This window comes from Cetorhinus maximus, chromosome 9, assembly GCF_964194155.1.
Source record: "Cetorhinus maximus chromosome 9, sCetMax3.hap1.1, whole genome shotgun sequence".
NCBI classification, from domain to species: Eukaryota; Metazoa; Chordata; class Chondrichthyes; order Lamniformes; family Cetorhinidae; genus Cetorhinus; species Cetorhinus maximus.
This window is the reverse complement of record NC_135887.1, coordinates 97946013-97968959: the sequence shown is the minus strand read 5'-3', so window position 1 is coordinate 97968959 and position 22947 is coordinate 97946013. Positions and strand designations below refer to the sequence as shown.

Genomic DNA, 22947 nt, shown 5'->3' with positions numbered 1-22947 from the left:
TTTTGTACTCTATATCCCTATTTATAAAATCCAGGATCTCATATGCTTAGTTAACCATGCTCTCAATCTGCTCTGCAGCCTTTGGTGATCAGCTGTGGCTCAGTTCATAGCACCCTTACCTTTGAATCAGAAGGTTATGGGTTCATATCCCACTCCCGGAAACCAAGAACTGTGAATGTACTCGAAAGAGTTACAATCTGTGACTGTTGATAACTCGAAAGAGTTACACCCCCAGGTCCTTCTGCCCCTGCACCCACCCTTCTGCAAAATGCCCTGGAAAATTCAATCATGGAGGCAGCCAATCAGAGAAAAGTCACCCCCTACATGGAACTGACAGAATGTGAGGAGCTACTCCTCCAATCTCAGGCTTGTTCTCTCCCATATTTGCTGCTGATAGGCTCGCTAGTGAAACAGCCTGTGATTGGAGGAGCAATGAGCAGTGGAAAGGTGAGTGGTGGTGTGAGTAAGGCTGCCGAGGCATGAGGGGGGTGAGGTGGGGTGGATGTGAGGTGGGGTGGGGGGGAAACTAGTTTGCTGAAGCCAGGGGGGAAGTGAGTCTGCCAAGGCCATGGAGTAGAGGCTGGGTGGGGCGGTGGGGGGAGTGAGGCTGCCAAAACCGTGGGGCAGTGAGGCTGCAAAGAGGGGGAGAGGCTACAAACAGGAGAAGGAAGCTGCAAAGAGGGAGAAAGACTGTGAGGGAGGGGGAACAGTTTCAACCTGTCAACAAAGGAATAATCAGCTATCTGGAACCAGGAAAACTTGAAGTCACTGAGGTAATGAATTCCTTGCAAATGAATATGGAGTTTCTCGCTTAAGGTTGCATATGTGCAGAAGCTACTATATGGGGAAAAAATGTAGTGGATGCTGTTGTAATGAACACGGTGTTAATTGAATAATTTAATACTGAACAGTTTTATTTCATAAGAGAGATTTGCATTTACGTATTATCACATTTCAAAGCATTTCACATAGTGCAAATTACTTGACCTGCAATGACTGTGTTAGAGACAAGCATGCAACCATTTTGCATATACTAAGATCACAAATTGTAATAAACGATTTGCATTTTTATAGTGCTTTACAGTCAATGAAATATTTTGGAAGTGTAGTCTCTGTTGTAATGAAGGGAATGTAATGAGGTAAATGATCAATTAATTTAGGGTAGTCTAGACCAGGAAGCATAATCTAAAAATTAGAACCAGATCTTTCAGGAGTGAAATTAGGAAACACGAAGCATGGTAGAAGTTTGGAACTCTTTCCACAAACAGCAATTGATGCTAGATCAATACCAATGCTAGATCAATTGTTAAATTATATCTGAAATGGAAATCTGAAATGCAGTAAAAAGGGTAGTAACTGCATGGTTAAAATCTTCCAGCTTTGTACATATGTGATGAAAGCACATTAACTGTGACCTCAGCAGTCTGCAGAAGGCATGTTTAGGTGATGACTTTTTGTGTGTAAAAGTGCGTGTCGGTTATTTTGAAAAAAAATTGTTGCTAACTTGTGCCTGTTGTCTTGTGCCACTTTAAATACTGTGTTCTCTAGGGAATTAATGCTTTCCTTCTGTGTTCCTTCTTTAAGTTAATGGAGGAGCGATGATTATTGAGGATATTGATGAATTCTTCTACTTCTACTTCTTGTTGTGTCCAGTTACCCCATATGTTACTACGTGGAGCCCTTGAAAACTAAAAAGTAGCCCTCAAAAATAAAAAAAGTAGCTTTCAAGAAAAACTCAAGAAAAGCCCTCGAAAAAAAATTATTTTGACCCCTGAGGGGAAGATAGCCCATAGCAAACTTGAGGGATCAAAAACATGCAGCCAATCTCATACTTGCTAACCCTGGTTGATGAAGACCTTTAAGAGACAGTATAGAGGGTGGTGGAGATGGGAAGTAGGACAGCCTCAGCTTAAAGTTCAGAACCAACTTTGACTGCTCTTTCTTCCTAAGTGGTCAGTGAAGCTTATATTGGTATCATAAGGCTGTTGGACCCCACCTTTTTTTAATTCAGAGCAGAGATAAGGCAGATTTCCAGTGGAAAACATGACTTTTGCATTCTGGCCGTGGGAGTACAAAAAAGGTAAAACACATCTATTTCCATAAAGCCTCTTCAATATGTGACAATGGCCTGGATTTTTGTCCGCGAGTCGGCTGCAAAGTCAGGATAAGTCCTGTCCCTGTGAACCAGACTTTTAAAGATGGATGCTCGTATGTCAGATTTTTGGTCTTTGGGCGAGGTTGGGGGGTGGGAGGGGGATGGGGGGAGGGGGGGGTGGGGGGTGGGGGGTGGGGGCGAGGTGGCAGGCTATATTAGAAGTTGGAGCAGGCGACCCCGAAAGTAGTGAGGAGGTTGCCAGGTGCAGAGGCGGGCTGGGCAGGAGGCCTACCTCAGGGCCCTAGCACTGTGTACAAATTTTTAAAAAAGGAATAAAACATGAAAATCCATCCATCCATCACTCCTCCACCTCCCCCATACACTTCCATGTCCTGTACCCACCCCCATGGTCCTTTATAGCCCCCATGCCAACTTAAAGCCAATTCATGCCAACCCATGCCCCCTACCCACCGCCCTTTGCCCTTTCACCTACTATGCCAACTCACACAGTATCTACCATGGACAGAACTCAGGACCCGTGCAGAGATAACATAAAATAAAGTTCTATAAAATTAAGTTTGAAGTTTGTATTGCAGACTTGCTATATTGAAAGAACACTCTCATTCATAAAAACCCATTTACTACATTTACATTCCTTCAACTACATAATACCTTATAACAACAAGCATTGGAATTCATGGTCCCATTTCAAAGAGTCCATAACCACTTGTAGCTGCCAATCAAACAGTGAAATGGCAAGCACCCTACTGTGATTATGGATGGTTGTAAAACTAGTCATGCAGCACTAATCCAATAATGGAAACCCTCAGGCTTATGTCAACAGACAGAGTGAAATAACAAGCAATGGTTTATTTTAACAATGAAGACACTTTTTTCAAAGATTTAAAGGGCAGGCTTTTAAATGCCTTGACAGCTTGACAGCTCGCTTTGACAATTGCTTTTTCCAGGTTCTCTTGGCACTTTTGACAGGTTGTCTTTACATTTGCTTTTGGTACTTCTGACAGTTGATTTTGACAGGTCTGTTGACAGTTTCAATGAGCTTGACAGTAAAGGGCTGAATTTTCCCCCCATCGGGGGCGAAGTTGAAGGGCGCGCGCGCGCAGGCACGCTTCCGATCGGCACCCCCAACTGGGGGCGCGGCGCCATTTTACGTGGGCGGACAAATTAAGGCCCGCCCAGCGTGATGTCCGCAGGGAAGCGCTATGCACTTCCTGTGCGGGCAGGGGGATTCCCAAAATCGAGAGTGCGCTCTTTCGCGCATGCACATGAAAAAGCACACTCATCTCCCTGAGGCTCAGTGCAGCCTTAGGGAAATTGGCTCTTAATGTAAAAAACCTAAAAATAGAAAAGTAAAATTTCCATAACACGTCCTCTCATGTGACAATGTCACATGAGTTGGGACATGTCCATAATTTTCCCGCTTTATTAAAATTTTTAAAAACCTACATGAAACCTCATCCCGCCTGTGGATGAGGTTTCATGCTTTTTCTAATTCGCACTGGGGCTCCTGGCCTGCCCGCCAACCTCAAGGTTGGACGGGCAGGTCCTTTAATTGCTTAGTTGACTCTATCAATGGCCCCAGTTGGCCATTGACAGGTCGGCGGGTGCGCAGCTGATTTCGCTGTGCCCCCACCTACCTGAAAATTTAAATGGGGCGTGGTGGCGTCGGGAGTTCCCCCTGGCGTTGCCGCGCGTCATTTTACGTGTTAGTGAGCGGGTCCCGCCCCCGCTCGCCGATGTGTAAAATCCTGCCCAATGAGTTTATGCACTTTTTAAGCACATTCATGCTAATTTTAACAATTCCAAACAGCACTTCACCTCTCCCAAAGGGCACCTGACTTCCCCCAAAGGTGTCATTGGATCATATCCAAAGTGGCACCTTACCTCTCCAAAGGATTACCCTGGCTATCCAAAGAAATACACAAAGTTCAAGTCTGTCCTGCACACTTTGGGCTTCACATTCCTAGTCTGCCAAAATTTGACTTTAGTGGAGCTGCTGATTTAAATGGCTAGCTGCCTCTGTGAAATGTGCTTGTGCGAACTGCTTCCATTCCTGCCCTGGCAAAAATGGGAAGTGCCGTGCTGAGGGCCAGAACTTCCGGTTTTCGGACACTTTTGCCATTTTCGTCATGACGGAGAGGCTCACTGTCATGGCGAAAATCCAGGCCAATGTGTTCTCTTTAGGCTGATTTTCAGAGGAAGCTCAACACTTGAATACCAAGTTCAATAAGACATGTAAATGAAATCGTTGGGAAATTAACTGGGTTCGTGGACAGTTAAAATTGCACCAGTCACTCACCTACCCAACAGCTTACCTGCTGCTGTTTTAACTTGCTCTACTGAGCACTTGGCAAGGCAGAGTCCCAATTATGTCACTGAGACCTAGCTGCAACTCAGCAGCCTGAACAGTAAGCAGCAGCGATTTTCATGCCAGGCCGATGCAGTAAGCAAACAGATTGGGGCTTGATACTCACCTCATTGTGCCCAGTCCAAAGTTATCCAGAAAAGTTTGCATAAATTTGGGGCCATTATTTTTGTCTCTTTCACTCATTCTCTCTTGTCTTGATGTGCTTTCTGCAGCTTATGGAAGGTCTGTAATTATCCATTGTTGAATTGGCAAGTCTGCAAATAAAATTTTATGAGTAGCCAAGACACAGACACATGGTAAAAATGGCACCTGTATGCAAGTGGTTTTCAAAAAGATTTAACTGCAGGCTTTGTCAAAATAAGAATCTTAAAATGTAAATTAATTTTAGAAAAGGTATATTGTAATAATGAAAACAAATGGCCATCTCTTGATGTAGTGATTATTTTCACATTATGTGCAAACTTTTAGTCAGTGTGTGTATATAGTTTGGGTTCTGGATTTCTGTAAAAGATTTTTTAAATCTTAAATTTATTTTGGGATTATCTAATTTTATAAAATAAGCTTCAATTATTAATTGGTTTCAAAAATCATAGTCAATGATTTAATCCAAGCTCTTAACAAATATATCCTACACTCTTCATGCCATTAAAATGTAATATCTAGGAACTGCATTTTCCTGTAAGCGAATCTTTGGAATTCTCTACCCCAGAGGGCTGTGGAAGCTCAGTCATTGGGTGCGTTTAAAGTAGAGATTGATAGATTTCTGAATACCCAATGACATAAAGGAATATGGGGATAGTGTGGGGAAAAGGCATTGAAGCAGATGATCAGCCGTGACTGTATTGAATGGTGGAGCAGGCTCGACAGGCTGAATGGCCGCCTCCTGTTCACATGGACAGAATTTTTCGTCCTGCGGGTGGTCGTGCACCCAGCCTGATCGGGAGTAAAATGATGCGTGATGAGGTCGGGTGAGCATCCTGACTTCATTGTGCACTCACGCAATATTTCGCTCGCCGGGTGCGCGTGGGTGCCAGAGCAGCACCCGCCATTAATTAAGCAGCTACTTAAGGCCCTTCGCAGTCCAACTGACTGTGACTTTTCGTTGCCTGTGCGATTTTCTGCTCATCACAAGGGCAGGCAGCCAGCTGACATTTTCACAAACCTCATCCAAGGATGGGATAAATAGAGTCAGCAGCATCGCCAGTGTGAGTAGTCAGGGGTTTTGGAGAAAGTTTGCAGCTGGTCGCTTATTGGTACTTGGCAGCTTCATCCCTGTTCGAGGCTTCATTCTTAGCATTTCCAGGCTTCATTTCAGGAATCATTGCTGTCTGCCAGGCCCCCGGATGATTCAGACCATGTGGACCCTTCCAGGCAGCCTTCCCTTACCCTGGTAATCGGGATCGTGGTCTCCGCTGGAGGCACCTCCTCTGAGGAGGAAGAGAGGGGCAGAAGGGAGAGGGGGCAACATGTCTCATTGCAGCTTCCATGGGAGTGACCTGTGGGAGGAGAGGCGCAGGCACAAGGGGCGCAGGGCCAGCAGGAAGTCCAAGGCGGAAGGGCCCGCAGAAGACGCCACTATCCTGCTGCCAGGGTTTACAGGCGGCGATGCAGCTACCTCAATATGCCTGAGGTGCATTGCCGAAGGAGGCTCCGCCTCTCAAGGGAGAGCGTGACCTCCATTTGTCAGATGATTGGGCCTGAGATCAGCTCCGACTATATGGGTGGACACTCCATGCCAGTGGCTCTGAAGGTCACAGTGGCCCTCAACTTCTACGCCTCCGGCTCTTTCCAGGGCTCAGTGGGGGATCTGTGTGGAGTCTCCCAATCAGCTGTCCATAGTTGCATCAAGGTGGTGACAAAAGCTCTGTTCAGGCAGATACTGACCTTTATTCTTTACTATACAGAATAGGCCAGCCAGGCTGAGCGAGCCAGAGGCTTTGCAGTGATTGCTGGGTTCCCCCGTGTCCAGGGTGCAATAGACTGCACACATGTGGCCATCAAGGCGCCAGTGGGCGAGCCTGGTGCCTTCATCCACAGGAAGGGATTCCACTCCATGAATGTGCAGATCGTGTGTGACCACAGGATGCAGGTTCTGCAAGTTTGTGCAAGTTACCCTGGTAGTTTCCATGACACATACATCCTCAGACACTCCCAGGTGCTGAGGCTCTTCATTGCTCCAGCCCAACAGGATGGTCGGCCGCTGGGTGACAAGGGCTATCCGTTGAAGAGGTGGTTCATGATGCTTCTCCACTACCCAAGAACAGAGGCAGAGAAGTGTTATAATATGAGCCATGCCTCCACAAGGACTGTGATAGAGAGGACCATAGTTCTTCTCAATATGCGCTTCCGATGACTGGACCATTCAGGGGGAGCACGACAATACCCCCAGAGTGATCACTGATAGTGGTTGCATGTTGCGCTCTCCACAATCTGGCACTGGCAAGAGGGGACTCACTGGAGGAAGAGGATCTTGACACAGCTGCACAGGCCACAGAGAATGAATCCAGTAGTGAGTCAGAAGATGAGCACAGTGAGGAGAATGCTGAGGGCGTGGAGCCAGACCTCAGTAGCCTCCAGGGAGACGGAGACATTAGGGATGCCTTGATCTAATGCTGCTTCAGCTAGGCTAAAGATCAAGTTCAAACGCATGCCAGGGCTGCTTCCTCCATCCCAGATGTCTGAAAGAACCGTTTTATTTGAACACGAAAAACACTAATTGCCTGTGCAATAAAGTTCAGAGCCACCCACATCCAGCATTACATACTGGTGTACCCTGCACCAATAAAATAAAAAGGTGAAGCATACTCAGGCCATGACGACAAAAACAAAATTTATCTCATTTTGTTAATTTCAAACTATTAACATAAACTTCTTTTGTCTTCATTCCCAGGCCAGTATAGATAAAGTAAACGTAAATGAACATAAAATCACCCGTGACCTGTCCCTCTTGTGCTCAAGGTGCCTTTAACTTAGGTTTACGAGTGCTTCGTCTAGGTGCTCCCCCCTTGCTGGAACCTGCATTGGAACAGCCTGCTGACTCTGGAGAGACCAAACGCAGACTGGGTGACCGCTTTGCGGAACACCTTCAGTCTGTCCGCAAGCATGACCCAGACCTCCCTGTCGCTTGCCATTTCAACACACCACCCTGCTCTCATGCCCACATGTCCGTCCTTGGCCTGCTGCAATGTTCCAGTGAAGCTCAACGCAAATTGGAGGAACAGCACCTCATCTTCCGATTAGGCACTTTACAGCCTTCCAGACTTAACATTGAGTTCAACAACTTCAGATCATGAACTCTCCCCTCCATCCATCTTTTGATCCCCTTTTTTCTAATAATTATTACAGATTTTTAAATTTAATTTTTAAAAATATATATTTTTTCTTTTCCCACCTATTTCTATTATTATTTTTAAATGTATTTCCATCTATTGTTTTATCCCCACCTTTTAGCCTATTTTGATCCCCTCCCCCCACCCCACCCCCACTAGGGCTATCTGTCACTTGCTCATCCTGCTTTCTACTCTTAATGTCACCATTAGCTCCTCCTTTAGCCAGTATCACCACCATCAACACCCCTTCGACCTTTTCTTTATAACATCTTTTACAATTTCTCCTTTGCCTCCACCTATCACTGGCCTTCTATCCAGCTTCACCTGTCCAACCCCTCTTAAGCTGCTTATATTTCACCGCATTTCTATTTCTCTTTAGTTCATACGGACTCGAAACATTAACTCTGTCTATCTCTCCACAGATGCTGTCAGACCTGCTGAGTTGTTCCAGCAATTTTTGTTTTTGACCTTGTTGTTGGCCTTGATGACCTTGGCGACCATCCTCTGGCCAGTGAAGCCTGTGCTGGCCCCGCCTGGGAGGGAGCGCCCAGTGCCAGGGCTGGCATCTCCTCAGTCATCTCAGCCTCATCAGATGCCGCGGTCACTGGCGGAGGACTGGAGGAGCTGCTGCCGCCATCCAGAGCACCCTGAGAGGAGCCCGCAGAGACAACAGGCAGCTCGTGGGCCAACAGGAGGTCACTCTGGACCTCACTGCTCACCATGGATGGACAGGCATCTAGCTGGGATACTGGGTGCCTCATCCATCTCCCGCACAGGCACTGACCACCTGAGGTCATTGCCTGTGTGAGGGCTTCCAGGTCCGAGCACAATCACAGGAACCCCTGATTCTGTCCCTGGAGCTGCCTCTCCATGACAGCCACCACTCTCTCAATGGAGGAGGCCCTGCGCTCGGCCATGACGGTCAATGCAATGCTCATGCTCTGCATGGACTCCTCCATCACGGAAACCATGGCATGCAGACCCTCAGGGATCTCCGCCAAATCCTCCCACACATCCCGCTGGACATCCAGCATCTGCCGCCTAATGGATGACTCCAGAGGCTCATCATCAGCCTTCGACTGAGCATCATCCTGGTCTCCAGCAGTCCTCTGACTGCCAGCGCCCTGGGCACTCTTTCCCTCTGCTTGCACCTCAAGCGATTGTGAAGTGCCCTCACCAATGTGCACCGAGATACTAGCCGCTCCAATGCCCAGCGAGGTGCTGGTATCTGCTCTGGTGCCTGCTTCAGGGAGCAGGTGTGGCACAGGTGTAAATGATGCCTGGTGGTCCTTTGGTGTCAGGGGTGGCCCTTCAGGGTCTGGAGATCAGACGCCTTCTGGTGAATCTAAAAGGGAGAAGAAGGACATGTCATTGAAGTCATCACACTGTCACTGTGCATGCCAGGCACCCTGGTGAGACAACGGAGATCTGCATAATGGTGCCCTCGTCTTCCAATGATCAATGGGGACTCCATGTTCGAGGCTCACATCAATGAAGAGACTATGCTAGAATGGTTGCACAAGCCGCAACTCTTACCCCTTTGCACTGCGCTTATACCTTCATCTTGCACCCCTGCCTCTCCATGCCCAGTTGCACATGGGGTGTGCTGCCTCTCAAACTCCAGGGCGTCTTGCTTGTACCTCGAAAGGATTAGGAGGCTAGCGGGGCCTCCGCTGGTCCACGACCTTTCAATATTGTTGTGGGCCATCTTCTCCTGAAACAACAGAGAAGCATTAATTAGCCTACACTGTACCTGCAGCGCATTGCAGCCTGGCCAACCCCAGCTGAGGAACACCTCACAGGGCACTTCCGAGTCGTGGCACTCGAACCGCAAGGCACTCAGTCCAAACAGCCAGGGCTCATCCCCTTGGCCAGCTCTGGCGTGATTGACAGTTGGCACTCAGACTCTAGCACCCCTGTGGGGCGGCCAGACCTTAATACATCTGCACACTGACCCATGCCAACACGGTACTCGCCCTTCCTGAGCACAGCAGGTCATTGAAGCGCTCCTGGCACTGCACCCAGGAGCACCGCACCTCGTCGTGGCTGCTGACCAGTGCTGCCACCTCCTCCCATGCCTTCTTGGTGAGGTGCAGTGGCCTCCTCCTCCCATCCCTGGGGACAAGGGTGTTTTTCCTGGCAGACACCTCCTCCAGGAGGACATCGAGGCACTCATCAGAGGAGCAGGGGGACTGAGTGCCCACCCGACCTGCCCTCCCGCCCGGCGTGTCCAGCTTCACTCGGGTCAGGGAACATCCTCTGTGGGGGCCTTCCAGGGGCTGCCTGGGCCGCTTTTAAACCGGCCGCCGGGTCACCATTGGACGCAGCGGCCAACAGGCCCCCAGCCCCACTTGGCCCTTCTGGCCAGTGTGGAGCCACGTTTCACGCTGGGCGGGCCTGCCAGTGTGAAATCGCAGTCAGGGCCTGGTCACAGGCGGCGGTCAGTTTCGTGGCCGCTCCCGGGCCCACCTGCCCACCCTGTCCGCCCAACAAGGGGAAAATCCTGCCCTATGTTCCTATGTAAGGACTGCAGCATAGAGCAATTCTTCAATGTGTAAGGTGATTGGAAGGTATAGCACAATTGCAACCAATTAAACTGTTGCCTTCCATTAGCTTTAAGACAACTTAGTAAATTGGTTAGTTTTTCACACATAGAAACATTTTTAAAACTTAAGTTAGATGAATAAATTGACTGAATTGTGAACTAACCAAATACACTTTTCCCTCCAGCTTCTCCATCTTTTACTATACTCTCAACTCCTCTGATATTCTTTCTGATTTGCAATGTTCTATCGATTTCTGTCTTATCTTTGCAGTTGTTTATGGTCCTTTAGGGACGACTTACTTGCTTAGCCCACGTCAGAATGAGGGGAATGTTGGAGAAAGTTCACAAGGGTTTATACTACCACCTACTGGTGAAAGCAAGGATAGCACATTTTAGCCTTCAGCAGTGAACTAGGAATTTTGGGACAAAACCATTGAAAATCAATAAATATTACCAATCATGATTGTCATTGAAATCTAGTCACTTTCAATTCCAAAATGCAATACAATCCCTTGTGATATAAAAACAGAAGATGCTGGGGGGGAAAAAAAGCAGCAAATCCAGTAGCTCCTGTGAAGGGAGAAACAGAATTAATGGGCTGAGTTTTTAAATCCCGACAGGATAGCGATTAGAGTTAGATGGGCCCAGAATTTCGCTCCATCAGCTGTTGTGTTGTTTCAACGTCATGATCCCAAACTCAAGCCCTTGTTAAAATGGCTGGGTTGTGTTTGAAACAGCGAGCCACCGCTTGAATTGATGCCTAATAGGTCCCTTTCCTGTGCCAGATGAGGTGTGGGTCGTGCACAGCAGTTGAGACGTGGCTAGCGTGACGAGGTAGCCTCCTGAAAGTGGGGTAGGCTACACTTAATCTCGTGAGGAGCCCTCCTCTTGCCCCGTCATGATCACCAGGCCGCAGCCATGGCCGCTGACTGTCCTGTGGAGGGCTTTGCTCCTCCACAGATGGTCATGCAGCTGTGGCCTTTATAATTTTTTAAAGAACTTCCTTGTCTTCACAAAGTGCCTCCATATTGAGGTGCCCCTTCTATTTTTTTCACCTGCAGCTCCCCTCTCGGCCGGTGAGGCTGCCATGTGTCACTGCTGGAAGGCCTCTTGGTCTTCCAGCCTAGGGAGCCTGCCTGCCAACCTTAATTGGGCAGCGAGCCCATTCCCTGGCCACTAATTGGCCTGATGGCTTGAAAATAGCTGTGGGTTGTCAGGCCTACACAATGCGATCTTGGGACCTCAGTGTTTTCCTGATGTCAGGATCCTGGTCTCAGAATAAAAACCTGGCCCAATGTTTCAGGTCTGTGACCTTTCAACAGAACTCATCACAATCTCTTGTGAATAAGGCTCTCACCAATCATGACCATGCTAGTTGAGCTAATTAGCATAATGGGCCAAACCAAAACTAGGTTGGCTGATAGTGAATCCTTTCCACTCACCAAAACTACCCTTGACTTGTTACATACCACCACCACTAGCCCCTGCCCCATCCCCAAGCAAACTATCATGGTGGCAGCCTAGCTTTCATCTCCAGGTCCCATCTGGACCTATCCCATTAGTGTTACATAGAAAATTTACATCACAGAAAGAGACCATTCAGCCAATCATGTTGCTGATCAATAAAGAGCCTTTGGTCAGTAGCTTTGTAGGTTACAAGTGCATATCCAAGTGTTTCAGGCAGTGAGATCTGGGTGTAAAAATTCTCCTTAACTCCCCTGTAATTCTTCTGAGCCAGGACTGGTTTGATGCCAATGATGCCCCGATCCGCAATCTCCTCGAGTGGAAGTGAGCAGCCTTCATTGCCTGGCAAATCTCTCACGTACCTGGCGAATGAAGGCAGTGTACCACCAACTGAAGACTGAGGTCCAGCGATGCATTTGAGACATGAAGAACAACTGGTGGGTGGAGAAGGTGCACGAGATTCAGGCCTAAACCGACCAGCATGACATGCGCAACTTCTTCCAGGCTACCAAGATGATCTATGGACCCCGTTTAATGGAACAAAACTCTCTCCGATCACAGGACGGCCCCCAGCTCCTCAAGGATAATGATGCCATCATCAGGTTTTGAGGGAGCACTTCGAACTGCTCCTCAATCAGGACTCCACCATGTCGGAGGAGACCCTCCAAGCTGTCCCACAAGACCCTGTAGAGGATTCCCTTGGTGATCCACCAACCATCGATGAGCTCAAGCGGGCCGGCCAACAGATGAAAACCAACAAAGCTTGTGGGCCAGACGGTATACCTGCAGAGGTCTACCATGCTGGCAGCTGTCAGCTCACATCACTACTCCACCAGTTCATCCTCTGCCTCTGGGACAAAGAAGACATCCCCCCGGAATCTCAAGGACACGACAATTATTCCTATCCACAAGAAGGGGACAAATCTGGTTGTGAAAACTACAGAGGGATTTTCCTCCTGTCCATTGCAGGTACGTTCTTGGCCCGCATCCTCCTGAACTGCCGTTGTCCAGTCGCTGAGGTGATCATTCTGGAAACCCAGTGTGGCTTCCAACCATCCCGGGGTACCGAGGACATGGTCTTTGTGGCTAGGCAGATCCAGGAGAAATGTTGGGAGCAAAATCAAGAATTGTTTCCCACCTTCATCGGCCTGACCAAGGAGTTTGATTCTTTAAACCGAGAAGCTCTGTGGATTGTCCTCCAATGCTTTGGTTTCCCATTGAAGTTTGTCACCATCCTGAGACTCCTGCATGACAACAGGACCATCACCGACCTGAGTGGAGGTTCTGAAACTGACACCTTTCACTTCCAAACCCGAGTCAACGAGTCAAACAAGGTACAGGACATGCAAAGGACGCTTGACCCCTTCAACATCTTGTATAAGAGGCTTGGCCTGTCCTTAACTTTGCCAAGACGAAGGTCCTTCACCAACCCTCCCCAGGCTGGTTGAACATTCCCCGCACCATCCATGTAGATGGGGTGGCTCTGGAGTATGTGCAGCACTTCCCTTATCTTGCAGACACCTCTGTCAAGGGACTACCGTCGATGAGGGAGTCCAACACCGCGTCAACTGTGCCAGTGCCACCTTCTTCAAGCTGTTGCAACGTGTCTTTGACAACAGGTACCTTTGCAAATCAACAAAGGTTCTGGTTTATAAGGCCATTGTATTGACCACCCTCCTCTACTGCAGTGAGACATGGTCTGTCTACCGACGCCACATCAAGATCCTTGAGAGCTTCCATCAGTGGTGCTTTTGTCGAATCCTGGGGATCAAATGGGAGGACCACCAGACTAATACCTGCCATGAAGTTGTGTCTACCAGCACTGAAACCCTGCTCCTGCGGAACCAACACCGATGGATGGGCTATTGCGTCCAGATGCTCTCAAACAGCCTCCCTCGGCAGGTTCTCTCCTCACAGCTCTCTGTTGGCCAACAATCAAAGGGTGGCCAAAGGAAAAGATATAAGGATACGCTCAAGGTCGCCCTAAAGCACAGAGACATTAACAGCACCGACTGGGAGGAGAATGCTGCCGATCGCTCGGCATGGCACCACCTGGTGTATCAAGGCACAAGCCATTTCGAGGCTCAGCAACTCGACAGCGAAGCGGAACGGTGGCAGCAGCAGAGAAAGGAGAAGGAAGCCAACCCGGGGCTGCGACTTCCACTCTCCTTCACAACAACATGCCCCCACTGCGGAAGAACATGTGGACCCAGAATTGGGCTCCTCAGTTATCTGAAATCTCACCAAGCCTGACAGACGTCATCTTCTGTTCCGAGGAATTGCTGCCCCCGCCAATTTTAAATCTATGCACCTTGTTACTGACCTCTCTACTAAAAGAAAAATGTCCTCCCTAACCACATAATCTAGGCCTCACAATTTTATACACTCCATTCAACTCCAGCCTAACCAATATTTCCTCAGAGCCAAAATTCTCCATTTTTGCCAACATCCTCATAAGTCTTCTCTGTGCCCTCTCTATAATAATCACATCCTTCCTGAAATGCAGTGATCAGAACTATATGCAGTGCTCTAGCTGTGACCTAACTAGTGTTTTATGCAGTTCTAGCATAAGCTTCCTACTCTTGTATTCTATGGCTCGGCTCAAAAAGAAAAGTATCCCATTTGCCTTTTTAACCACCTTATCCACCTATCCTGCCATCTTCACCGATCTGTGCAAATGCACTTCAAGGTCCCTAAGTTTCTCTATACTTCTCAGTATCCTACCATTTATTGTGCATGCCCTTGCTATATTTGCCTTCCCCAAATGCATTACCTCACATTTCTCTGAATTCAATTTCATTTGCCACATTTCTGTTCACCTGGCTGGTCCATTTATACTTTAAAGCAGTCTACAGCTTTCTTCCACACTATCGCCCAAACAACCAATTCTTGTATCATCTCCAAACTTCTTAATTGTGCCTCCTACATTTAAAACTAAATAATTGATATATATTACTAACAGCAGGACTAAGCCCTGCTAGACCTCACTGAAAACAACCTTCCTGTCACAAAAATGCCAATACCCTTTATTCTTTGCTTCCTGCTACTGAGCCAAAATTGGATCCAACTTGGCACTTACCCTTGGACCCAATGGGTACTTACTTTCCTGACCAGTTTGTCATTTGGGATCTGCTACCCTCATTGACCCTCCTTCTTGCCTCTTAAAAAAAAATTAATCAATCTGCCTTCTGGTACTTAATCTTCCTTTCAGCACTTCATATTCTACCACTCCATTTACCTTTCCTTCAAAATCCTTATGGTTATCCATCCTGTTTAGTTTCCAAGTATTTTCCTCACTGTAATCTCCTCTGTGATGTCCTCATTTAGCCTCATCGCCAAGCTACCCCTACTCAGAATGTAGAGGGTTTCTGACCTAAACCTAAGTTGAACCTTGCCTAGATATTCTCTCAAAAACTTATCTCCCTCCATAAGTGATCCAAGTTTCTTACATTTAGAGGTATTTCTGTACTGCCAAATGTCCCAATCATACAATATCACAACCCAAGTTTGTAAAAATAGGACCCCCTTTTGATCTGAACTGCATGTACTGTTCCAATTTTTTTGAGGGCGGACTGAGAAAACACTTAAGTTGCCTCACTTCACAGGCAGCAAGTGAATATAAGAGAAAAATTATGATCAAACTCACTTAATTCAATCAGTATAACTTGTTTTGAGGTAATAATACATAAAAATGAAAATGCTACACTTTGCTTGACATGCAAAATAATTCCTAACTGTTCTCATACAAATTTGCAAAAGACTAAACCCAAGGGAAACAAAAACCGAAACAGAAATACCTGGAAAAACTCAGCAGGTCTGGCAGCATCGGCGGAGGAGAGCATAGTTGACGTTTCGAGTCCTCATGACCCTTCAACAGAACTGAAGGGTCATGAGGACTCGAAACGTCAACTGTGCTCTCCTCCGCCGATGCTGCCAGACCTGCTGAATTTTTCCAGGGACTTCTGTTTCGGTTTTTGTTTTGGATTTCCAGCATTCGCAGTTTTTTGCTTTTATAACTAAACCCAAGGGATTCTCTTTGCCAGAGTTGGATTCAAAATTCTTGGATCCATGGGTCAGAAGTCCAGGAGTTCAGAATGCTGACAGACACTACAGCCACAACGAAATTGTTTAAGTAGTCGAAAAGCCACAATGTAATAGAAATAAAATATTTCCCAAAACTTTCCAGAATTTTACTGAGAGTAGCTGAGAATCCCTTTAAATTCCACTACAAATGACCACCTCCTGATCGACCGGGGTTTTTGAGCAGCTGAGGAACTGGTGATGGCATCACAGGTAGAAAACAAAATAGTTACAGGGTGCTGACAATGTCATTTGGCCCTGATTTACACACATTTATTAAGCCCTCGCCTATTTTGGGTGGGGTTGCTGGCTGCCTAAATCAAAGTTTATCCAAAAATCAGACATGCTGATCTTCAGCTGCATGTTGGCAATATTTTGTTTGGAATTTTTAACCTGCCCCATTTTAAGTGGAGTGGCAGCAAGATGAATGTCAGCCCCATCCAATGTTCCCATATTTTATAATGACTTTTGAATTTACATTGTGATCAGCCTTTTCTTATATTTTGTATAGTTTTAGAGTGTAAAGTTCTTATATTTTGTATAGTTTTAGAGTGTAAAGTTCTTATATTTTGTATAGTTTTAGAGTGTAAAGTTCTTATATTTTGTATAGTTTTAGAGTGTAAAGTTCTTTTTCAAAACAGGCACAGCTTGTAACATATTGGAAATGGAGAAGAATGGAATTTCACCCCAGACGCCCTATTGATTTCTTTTATCTTTAAGTGCTCAAAAGAATTTACCATTTCTTTTTGAGATCCTATGGTGTATCATTGTATTTAGTATTAAAATATTATCAACGTACCTTTACCGTGCACTGCTGCTTGCTACATTTGCATTTGTCATGTTGCACAATCACTGGGATAGAGAGGAACAATGATTTATGGGTAAATATCAGGGGGTGAAAGTTCATGGGCTATTAAAACATGTTTGTGAAAGTAATAAGCTAAATGCAATGGAATTCACTTTTGAAGGCATGACAGAACAAAAGATACGTTAAAGATATATGGAGACTGAATCTGTAACTTTGCTTTATAATCTAATTATTTTTATGTATGTGTTGTGCATAATTTTAATATTTTAATTAGATTGTCAACCCATATTACACAAACAACTAAAAGGAAGACTTTCTTATTTCAGACACAAGATTGTAAATTATTAGCATTAAACAGTATGTATTTTTCAGGAAGTTTTTATTGATTGTCCAGCAAAAATCAAGGGGGAGAAATTAATTCGCATAGAGCCACTTCTCCATTGATATCATCGAAGAAACTTGTCCCCAGGGAATCGACGTAGTCTGGTAACGACTCTACGTGAACTAATTTCTCCTCCTTGCAAGTTTCTTATTGGCGTCTAAATTATTGAGTAGAGTTTCATTCACTGCTGGGTCTCTCTGATCAGGTCTGGCCATGGGAAATCTTTCAATAGGTTGGGAAACCTGTACACTCAGCTTTTAGTGTGGTTTCTGTGGTTGTCTTGGTGTTTTCAAAACCAGCTAATGATGCTGGTCCTTCATACTGGAAGAAAAGGACAATTGTTGAAAGAGAATCAGTCTTGACAACTCAGGCCAAAATGAGAGGTACAAGCACTCCTACATATTTCACAGCACATCTGATAGTGGACTAGGGTTCCGCTGTTCACATTTCTTCTCTTGTCACTGACTAGCATCATACCAACTGACACTTATTGACTCATGCATCCTGTTGCAAGGTTTACCACCACCAATTACTTAGCTTCAGTTTGTCCATGAGATTGTTCTCAACCTATTACTGATCAGCACAGCTGTGTTCTTATTCGGGCACTCACAATGGTAGTCCAACAGCAGCCTCCTCTCCCAAGTCAACATGCCCAGCATCGAGGTGCTAATCACTCAAAATCAGCTCCATTGGATGGGACGTGTCATTTGTATTCCTGACACCAGACTCCTGAAACAACTTAAAAAAAAATCTTCATGGGATATGGGCATTTGTTGCCTGTCCCTAATTGAGAAGATGGTGGTGAGCTGCCTTCGTGAACCGTTGCAGTCCATGTGTTGTAGGTACAGCCACAGTGCTATTAGGAAGGGAGTTCCAGGATTTTGATCCAACGACAGTGAAGAAATGGCGATATAGTTCCAAGTCAGGATGGTGAGCGACTTGGAGAACTTGCAGGCGGTGGTGTTCCATGTGTCTGCTGACCTTGTTTTTCTAGGTGGTAGAGGTTGCAGGTTGGAAGGTGCTGTCAAAGGAACCGTGGTGAGTTGCTGCACTGCACCTTATAGCACACACTGCTGCCACTGGGCAGGAAATGAATGTCTAGGCTGGTGGATGAAATGCCAGTCAAGCACTTGTGCCTTGTGGATGGTAGACAGGCTTTGGGGAGTCAGGAGGTGAGTTACCAGCTGCAGAATTCCCAGCCTCTGACCAGCTCTTGTAGTCACAGCATTTAAACGGTTGGCGAAGTTCAGTTTCTGGTCGATGGTAACCCCAGGATGTTGATAGTGGGGGATTTAATGATGGTAATGCCATTGAAAGTCAAGGGGATATTGTTAAATTCTCTCTTGTTGGGGATGGTCATTTCCTGGTGCAAATGCCACTTGCTGCTTATTAGCTCAAGCCTAAATGTTATCCAGGGCTTGTTGCATATGGACACAGTCTTCTTCAGTATCTGAGGATTTGCAAATGGTGCTGAACATTGTGCAATCTCCACTTCTGACCTTATAATGGAGGCAAGGTCAATGATTAAGCAGCTGAAGATCGTTGAACCTAGAACACTACCCTGAGGAACTAATGCAGCAATGGCCTGGGAGACAGAGGATGATAGCTCTCCTACAACCACAAACATCTTCCTTTTTGCTAAGTATGATTCCAACCAGTGGAGAATTTCCCCCCCTGATTCTCATTGACTTCAATTTTACTTTAATGTCAAGGGCAGTTGCTCTCATCTTGTCTCTGGAATTCAGTTCTTTTGTCCTTATTTGGACCAAGGCTGTAATGAGGTCAGGAGTCGAATGGTTCTGGTGGATCACAAACTGAGCATCAGTGAGCAGATTATGGCTGTGTAAGTGTCGCTTGATAGCACTGTTGATGACACCTTTGCTGATGATCGAGAGGAGGCTGAGAGGGTGGTAATTAGTTGGATTGGATTTGTCCTGCTTTTTATAGTCAGGACTGCCTGGGCAATTTTCCACATGGTCAGGTAGATGTCAGCTGCACTGGAACAGCTTGGCTAGGGGCACGGCTAGTTCTGGAGGACAAGACTTCAGTGCTATTGCCACAATGTTGTCAGGGCCCATTGCCTTTGCAGTTTCCACTGCCTTCAGCCATTTCTTGAAATCGCATGAAGTGAATTGAATTGGCTGAAGGCTGGCATCTGTGATGCTGCAGACTGCATGAGGAGGCCTAGGTGGATCATCCACTCAACAATTCTGGTTGAAGATGGTTGCAACTGCTTTAGCCTTGTCTTATGCATTGAGTGCTGAGCTCCCCCATCATTGAGGATAACTGTTCTACTTGGAACTCAGTCACGACACTTCCAGGAGGATAACAGAAATGCTTCAGCGATGTCCACAAAGCCCTGAAGAGGTCAAACATCCTCACTGACTCATGGCGTCCCTTGCTTGTGACCAACCAAAATGTGGTTTATGTGGGAAGGCATAAAACACAATGAGAGACTTCGTCACGAGCATGCAGGGGAGAGAGTTGGAGAGAGTCCAAAAACCTCCAAATACCTCATCTGCCTGACTCTTCCAAGCATCACCAGTCCTGAATTTGGCAGAATCTGCAGATTGCCCATTGGACTTATCAACCATTTCAGAACCTATTGAACTGGAATGGAAACAAGTGATCCTTGATCCCGAGAGATTGCCTAAGAAGAGAGACTCATATTGAACAGAAGTTTTTACAGAGCAGGTTATCTGACTGTATGAGAAGCATTGGCCATATTAGGCCATTAAGAAGCACCTTTGTGAGTTATTTTCCCAGCTACCAAAAGAAACAAAATTCCAAAATTGTTGCTACCAACACTTTGTCCTTCCTTCTGCTATAGATACTAATTATTGTTCTATCCATAAATAAGGTCTTGTGGGATAGTGCAATTACTCCAGCTGATTTTGCATTGTAACAACTTGAATGATATGGTACGTGTGCACTCTAAACATTAATGAAAGAGTTATTAGAATTTCCCTACAGAACAACAACAACAACAACAACATTTGATTTGAAAATTACTCAATTGGTTAATTTGGTTTGGGTCATTTGGCAGCCCAAAAAGAGAAAAATACGAAATCCTAACCCTGGACATATTGTGGTGCAATCATAAAATCCCATTTAAAATCAAAAATAATGAAGAAAAAAATTAAGACTTCTGTGAAATTATTAGCAACATAAATTTTTAAAAATGTTTCCGCCCGGTTTCGAACCGGGGACCTTTCGCGTGTTAGGCGAACGTGATAACCACTACACTACGGAAACGCTCATGACGACAGAGGCAAACCAGAACTCCCCAATGTAGAGCCCACACATCGAAACCAGCGGCTGGAGCCTGGAATTGAGCAACATTCCCGCCTGTGATTAAAGTGCAGCTACCCGGCCCTTATCACCCACTGAAACTCAACCCCGGCCTCCGAACCCGGCCCTCACACCGACACCTCAGCATCAGCCCCAGCCCACCGCCCTGGTCAGACTCTCGGCCTCCGGGCCGCGCTTCTTGTCCCCGCCCCCCGGCGCTGGACTAACGCGCGTTAGAGACTCTAGTCTCGGCTGCGCCGGTTTCCTCTACCGGTTAAATCCTCATTAAACAATATAAAATGCAGAAGGTGGGGCCCGGTCTGGGTGGTCTTGGGGAGGGTGCTGACCGCGCTATTGTCCGCTTGAAGAGGGTGACAAACTGCCGAGCAAACCTTTAAAAGTATTGGAGAATGCGGGCATCGATCCCGCTACCTCTCACATGCTAAGCGAGCGCTCTACCATTTGAGCTAATTCCCCTTCCTGAAGGTTGCTTGTTTAATATGTTATCTGAGCAAGAATAGCAAACGTTTAATTCAGTAGAATCTTTCCTTCTAATCATTTTGATACACACCTTTTAACTGCTTGGGTATCATTTTCAATATTAATTTCCAACCTCTTGAGGGTCAATAACTCAAAGCCCTTGAAACCAGCTGCCTTAAAGTTATTGAAGTCACAGTCACTGCTGACACTGTGACTCTACAAACACAAAAACAGAAATACCTGGAAAAACCCAGCAGGTCTGGCAGCATCGGGGGAGAAGAGCATAGTTGATGTTTCCAGTCCTCATGACCCTTCAACAGAACTGTGCTCTTCTCCCCCGATGCTGCCAGACCTGCTGAGTTTTTCCAGGTATTTCTGCTTTTGTTTTGGATTTCCAGCATCCGCAGTTCTTTGCTTTTATCTCTGTATGACATTGTGACTATATGGTAAACTATCTGAACTCACTCTTCTCAATCCAGCTACAACCTTTGACACAGATGACCCCACCATCCTCCACCCAACACCGCTCCTTCTTGCCTGTATCCACCCACAACTATACAGTCATGGTCAAAGAATATCCTGCAACTTCCCACCCATATGCTCTCTGAAGTCCCCCACCGAATCCTTGCCCCACCTCTTATTTCTTATTTACAGGCTTCTCCTCATCAACGGTATCTGAAAACACATAGTTAGGTCCCACATGGCCATTCATCTGGTTTTATACCAAATAGTCCAATTTTTAGCCAGTCTGGCCACTGTCCTTTACCAGATGCCTTTATGGCATTTTTTAACCTACACCTGCTGCAGCGAAGCACCGGCAGGGGTCTTTGTTCATTCTTTTCCCCATCAGCAGCAGCCCCAAATCAAACACTTCTTTCTGCATGCGACTCTCACGTTCATTCAGTCAAGGGTTGTTTGAGTGCTGAGGGTGGGCAGCAAGTTGTCCCTCAACCCCCGCCAAAACCCAATCCCAGGCTGGATCATCACTGTTTAGTTGCAGACAGTAGGAGCTTTTGGTGAATCAGGTAACCATCTTTAAATCCGAGATGGCAGCACATCATCTTCCCTCCACAACAATAAAAGATAAGAAGAGATTTTTTAAAAGCCTTATTTCTCTTGCGAAGCACATTTTCATGCTTATTTTTCCTCACATATTGACATCTTTCAACATAAAGAACTGACGGACACAGAAAACTTGGTTTTCATATTTTTTGTCCCCCCCACCTCTCCACGAACCCCCATCATCTCTCACTTACTTGTAATTCCCATCATGCCTTTTCCATCTCAAATCATACGAGAGACAGTGATGACATAAACGCTATACGTGGTGTTATCCTTCCCCCATGCCATGGCCTTGCTGGTCTGGTATCCAGTATTCTTGACCTCTGGCAGTGGCAACAGTACACGTAATCTAATGACACACTTCTCCACCTCCTCACCACCTCTTGCACCTTCACTGTCTCCAAGTTGTCACACTGCTGGTTCAAGCAGAAATTTCCTCTCACTAAATTTTTGGAAGACTGAAACTATTGTTGTTGGTCCCTGCCACAAACTCTGTTCTCTAACCAAAGACATCATCCCTATCCCTGGCAACTCTCTGACGCTGAACCAGCCAGTTTGCAAACTAGTCAATTATCACTGATCAGTCTACTCAGTCTACTCTCAATCATCAGCAAAGTGATGGAAGATGCTGTTGATAGTGCTATGAAGCAGCACTTACTTAGCAATAACCTTCTCAGCAAAGCTCTGTTTGGGTTCTGCCAGGGGCATTTGGGTTCAGGCCTTATACAGGCCTTGTTACAAATATGGACAAAAGAGCTGAATTTCAGAGTTGAGGTGAGAGTGACTACCCTTGACATCAAGGCAGCATTTGACTGACTATGCCATCAAGAAATCCTAGCAATATTGAAGTCAATGAAAATCAGGGAAGAAACCCTCCACTCATTGGAGTCATATCTAGCACAGAGGAAAATTGTTGTGGTTGTTGGATGCCAATCATCTCAGCCCCAAGACATTGCTACAGGAGTTCCTCAGTAAAGTTTCCTAGGCCCAACTACCTTCAGCTGCTTCATCAATTATCTTAC

General features: G+C 46.2%; 1 protein-coding gene and 1 non-coding gene across 2 annotated transcripts in view; both read right to left on the bottom strand.

Annotated features, from left to right (window-relative positions):
* Nucleotides 1-16761, bottom strand: part of LOC144684860 (uncharacterized) — a 399842-nt gene extending 383081 nt beyond the window's left edge. Inside the window, exons 1-2 of the mRNA XM_078549191.1 lie at nucleotides 16702-16761; nucleotides 4591-4738 (exon numbers count right to left, since the gene is read on the bottom strand). The gene's annotated coding sequence lies outside the window, so the exon portion shown is untranslated. The remainder of the gene's footprint in view (nucleotides 1-4590; nucleotides 4739-16701) is intronic.
* Nucleotides 16762-20274: 3513 nt separating this feature from the next.
* On the bottom strand, nucleotides 20275-20347 carry trnav-aac (transfer RNA valine (anticodon AAC)). The gene has a single exon. It is a non-coding gene; the product is annotated as a tRNA-Val (tRNA).
* Nucleotides 20348-22947: the final 2600 nt, after the last annotated feature.